Here is a 5,480-nt window from a genome sequence, read left to right as displayed (position 1 = left end):
GCCTTGGAGGAGATTATGTTGAGAAATAAAAAAAAAAATTCTTAAAAACGTTGTTTTTCTTGGTCAGGCCGGAAACTTATCAATCCACCCTCGTATAGTATCTAATTTAGAAGTACATTAGGAATTTAATTTCGAAATCTAAATGAAAATTTAAAAAATGTGTTAATGTGAAGTTTTGGAATACCCAGTATTTTTAAACGGAGAACGTGAAACTAATAATCGAAATGAGGTAGCCGAACTTATCCCCACCATTTCAGAATTTTTCAACGATTTTGATGGTCTGGCAGCGGATTACTATGGAATATGGTGTTGATCGATGAATAATTGAATTTCCAAATCGCCAGACAAGGGACGTTTGCCTGGAGATCTCGTAAGGACAATGGTCCCTGCGAAGTGAGGGTAGCTGGATTTGCAGCGAAAGCTGGACTTTCGAGGCGGCTGCTTGATAAGTGGGCAGAATCCATCGTGATGAAAAGCGAGTCACGTAGACGAGAAAAGACGTGGGAAAAGTCGAGAATGGTACTTGATACGGGAAATGGCCCTCTTGCGATCACGTTCTCAGTATATGAGTTCGGTCTCTTTCCCGCGTCGACATGTCTCGTTACAATGCTTATGACTCACAGAAGCCGCTTAAAAAGATGTATGGCTTTTTACATTGTTGGGACCAGCATAACCTCCCAACCGGCATCATTTCTGTTCCAAAATCAGTCTCTGGGAAATGCATTTCTATTCAGAATTCGAAGAGAATTTTTGCTTAATTTATATGCTTCCACTTAAAAGTGGTTTTCGTTCAATTGTGATGAGGTTTTTTTTACATCTTAGACAGTAGATTGTAGAATTAATAGTGAATACTTTTCAGAAACAGTTTGTTACGATTTTAATGACATATTAAATAATACAAATAAAATGTTTCGAAGTCTTCAAAAGTCGATGTGAAGTTTTATGAAATATTTTGAAGGCTCTATCCTAAAATCAGAAATGTGCAGTCCGATTGATAGAGTTGTTAATCCCTAGATATCCGTAAGATCGAAAAATGGTTCAAAGTAGTTAAAAAATGTACTGCACGTACAATCAACCTCAAAATTCATCAAATCTTTGCAATAATGTAGAAAATCCACAAAATTAGACCCATTGTGAACCACTTAACTCTGTCTAGTCGGTTTTTATTATAAACAATTGGTCTAGAAATCATACAATTTTCATTTATGCAAAAAAAAATTCTTAAATAATTATAACTTTTAAAAATCCAACCAAAGAGAGTTGCAAAACAATTTTCGAACAATATTAGTATCTTTTTTAAAAAGGATCCTGTACAAAATGTATTGAAAAAGCATTCTCAATCAGCTTTAGCAATAGTTTTCACGTTTTAAGTACTAGTTTTAGGCTACGGTCGTATACACAGGTCCGGAGACTCTCGTGGAGGGGGAAGTTCCATTATTGCAGCTTCCGGTTAATTAAAAAAAAGTTCCACTAGGCGGTGTAATAGTAGAGTAGTGGCGGTTTAATTTGAAATTTAAATGTGATAAAATCAATTTTTTCAACATGAATTTAATAATTTAAGTAATATGGGTGCATTTGTAAACTTAGTCAAAGTAATAAACGTATAGTAAAGCTTAAACATGATAAGAATAGAAATAATTTAATTAAGTTGAATTTCGATTATATAAAACAATTAAAATAATGCAACGGAGTATTTAATATTTACAATGATGTTTGAATTGAAATGCCAGAAATTCGACGAAAGTAAAAAAATCTCGATAGTAACAAAAACTTGTTGATAAGAAAAGGAACAATTTTATTTTCCATAGATACGAACGGTTGCCGCAAACATTCACTTGATTTCCCGCAAACATTCTGATTCTTAAATATTGTTGGTTTGGCACCATTTCCTAAGCGCGGATGTTTCAAAGGAGAACGATAGATAATTCGCCCTTCTTGGTCATATTTGACGCACTTGCTAATAATATTCTTATCGGAAAAATGAATTTTACATACACGTGCTGTCGATCGGAAAACAATAACACCGGGCATACAAGATTCCCATTCTCTCCAGAATATAAGAACACTGGGCACTTTGAGCGTAGATCTTTTTCCTTTAACCTTTAGACGGCCGGCAATTTGGGAGGAAAATCGATCTCAGAAAATTGGCCCAAAATGTATCTTATATCATTGATTGATCATAGACAAAGTCTCGATCAGGAGGTGAGTCAATATATTGGCTTTACGGCCCTCCAAATGTTAAATTTGCTACTGTTACCTTCACACTTCGGCACCGAACACTCAAAACATTTTTTCGTGTTTCCTTATCAAACTTAACCCGCGAACAGTATGAGATTGTGGTATTACGCATATATTTGATCTATTTATCGTACCTTAATAAAACGCACGTTTTTAAAATTAACTCGTAATATTTTATCGTATTCTCTTGACAATTCATCAACGAATTCCCCAGTTTTTTTGATCTTCAAAATTTAATTCAAATCTGTATCTTAAGAATGTGGTTAGATTATTATTTAGCTCTTTACTGAGTGAACGTTGCAAAATTTCCGCCCTGAAACTCTCTTTGGCTGAATGTAAATAAAATTGTTTTTTGTAGTGATGACTGTCCACTACGTGTGTTTTAAGGGAAAACATTATATTTATAGGTGGCGCAAGTCGCATGAACACATATTTCCCATAAGAAAAAATAAGTTCTTGTAAATTTTATTCAGAACCGTCAATATCAGCTGAATTGATTCGAAATTCAACATATCTCTTCACAATTGGCCGTAGAATGCGATTAAAATGTTACTTTTAAAATATCACCCACATAATAGGGCCCCTAAAAAACCCGTAAGTGAAATAAGCTAATTCTGATTTATTGCGTTTTTAAGAATTACAATAGTTCGTAATACATAAAATACTACTTTATACTGATAAATAGATGTATACATAATTTGTTTAAACAATTCATTGTTTTTTTTAGCAATTTTATCTTAGAATATCGTTATAGAAAGTCGCGCAGGGTTTAACAATTTCCCACTGTTTGCCGAATTTTCAATTAGAGCGAAGTAATACTTAGGCAATGTTAACCAACGTAATTTTTAAAACAATTTATTATTATTGTTAATAATATTCTCCTAGAATAATGCTAGAAATAGCAGTTTCTTCTGAAATTTTCAACTTTTTGTTCACTTTTCCCTTGAAGTGAGTTAAATTTTGATTTAATTGAGCAAAAATAATTGTTCAAACAAATTATTATTGTTTCTAATAACTAATTCAAGTTAACAAAAGTAATTTAAAAAAAAATGTTATTATTGTTAATAATATTCTCTTTGTTTATTAATGGTACAAAGTTGCGTTTAAAATTTTTTTTAAAAACTTTTCTCCACTTTTCATTTAGTGAGGCAAAAATTAATGCAACTTAATAAAAATAGTTGTTCAATCAATTTATTATTGTTTATAACGAATTTCGCTTAGATGAGTGCTAGAAAGTTGCAGTTTTTCTGAAATGTTTAACTTTGTTTTATCTCTTTCATTATAAACCAATAATAAATAAATATTATAGAGAAAAAGATTTTAGACCATGTCTTCCTTTTTCGTGAATATATTTTGCTGGAGGGTTGGCTGATATCAAAATATGTGCAATTCCAAGTTTTTATTAAATTTTTTTTGAAATTTTGGCAGCATTCAGTTTACAATGTGTAATTCGAAAATCCTTAACTTTGCAAATTTTCCATATTAGATTTTAATTTTTAAGAGTACATTTTAATTTAAAGAATTAAAAAATGCAATTTTAAAGACTTCAGCAATTAAAAAATAGAAAGGGTTTAAAATCGAAGATTTTTTATATCAATAATTTATAATATGATATTTAATAATTAATTTTTAAATATATATAATAATAATAATTTATAAATATTTTATAATAATTTATTTTACAAGATGATTCGGAATCGGTTCATAATTTTAGAATATCCCGATTTTAAAGTTAAAAGTGTAACTGTTTCAATTGGAAAGTCCTATGTAAAGCAAATGTAAATGCCTGATTGAAACTTGATGAACTATTTTCGATTTTAAAATAACTGCAAAATAGTATATTCGTAATTCAAGACTTTAAATTTCAAATATTATTTCAGTCTAAAACATTCGATTTTTAAACCATTCAATTTGAAATTTGTTGATTAAGAAAAAGAACAATTACTTAAAATTTAAAAATGTCTGGCTGTGCATTTAAAACCAGTAATTATTCAAATTCTTCAAATGGACAACATTTTTGGCTTCAGAGTTCGAGTTTTTTAAATTTCATGAACCGTGAAAATTGTTCGCGAACCGGGAAAAGGCCAGGAGTTATTTTCCTTGATAAAACGGGACACCCTGTAATGTAATTGTTTCATTCTTCGTTTTTGTCTTGTGTAAGGTAGATTTTTGTTTCAATTATTTTTTGTGTGCATTGGGAAAACAATCAAAATAGTTCAATTAAAAAAAAAATAAACTTTTGAAAAATGATTCTTACTGGAGTTCACTTATTATTTGTTCACAACTAAAAAGTCCAAGCAAAATAAAGATTTCAGAAAAAAGCAATTTTCTAGCATTACTTTAAGTTCTGAGAGAAAATGGCTAAAACAATAAATTGTGTAAGTAATTTATTTAAACATCTAATTATTTCGAAAAAACGCAAAAAAAATCATAATTGCAAAAATACAGTGAACCCTAGAGATAGGGCCCCTTGGTATAGTCCTTCCGAGAACTGACGCCGCGCCGCAAGTAGGAGTAAAAGGATCTGTGCTGGGTGAGCGGAGGTCGCTCACGTTTGAACAAACAAAAACGTTTTCTACGAAACGGCACTCTATCTGGGTATTTCCCCACCTCCTCCAGCCTCAAAACCGGCTCAGTCTCAGAGTTTTACTGCAATTGCATAATTTTGTGATATTCAAAAAGTAATATTGTATTCCTATTCTATGGCTATTTGTAACGAGAAATGATAAAGTCTCAACTCGATTCAGCTAATATTGACGATTCTGAATAAAATTTACAACTTTTTTTGTGGTTAATACGTGTTAAACTTAATGAGATTGTCCCACCTCTAAATATCATTAAAACAAAAATGGGTTTATTTTGTATGGATTCGAACAAATTTTCGGGCGATATACATGCAAATTTGAGAAAACAAATTGGGATCATACTAGTGTTCATGTCACTATAGACATGTTGAATTTTCATAAACCTTTGCGTTTCCTTAACTTGTAGAATTTTTTGTACAACACACACGAGATGAAATTTGGAGCAACTGTTTAAATTCCAGGTTGAGCGTTTCTTTTTTCTTCGGTTGGATGTATCGGTTGTCGAGTTGCAGGGCCACGCAAAACTCATCAGGACGGAATGGCAGAGGAAGAGAGAAAGAGAGTGAGTGGGAGAAGGTGGAGACAGAGTGAACAGGAAGAAACGATCTTTTCTCGGAAATAATGAATGCCACTTCTGTTTATAATCTCACGCGGCCT

At 31.6% G+C, this 5,480-nt stretch overlaps 1 protein-coding gene across 1 annotated transcript in view; it reads left to right on the top strand.

The window, feature by feature from the left end:
• The window catches only part of LOC117172132 (synaptic vesicle membrane protein VAT-1 homolog-like), a 51,919-nt gene that overhangs the window by 38,225 nt on the left and 8,214 nt on the right, over positions 1 to 5,480 (top strand). The window lies entirely within an intron of this gene.

The sequence above is a fragment of the Belonocnema kinseyi genome, chromosome 4, assembly GCF_010883055.1.
Source record: "Belonocnema kinseyi isolate 2016_QV_RU_SX_M_011 chromosome 4, B_treatae_v1, whole genome shotgun sequence".
Taxonomy (NCBI): Eukaryota; Metazoa; Arthropoda; class Insecta; order Hymenoptera; family Cynipidae; genus Belonocnema; species Belonocnema kinseyi.
This window is presented reverse-complemented; position numbering and strand designations above follow the sequence as displayed.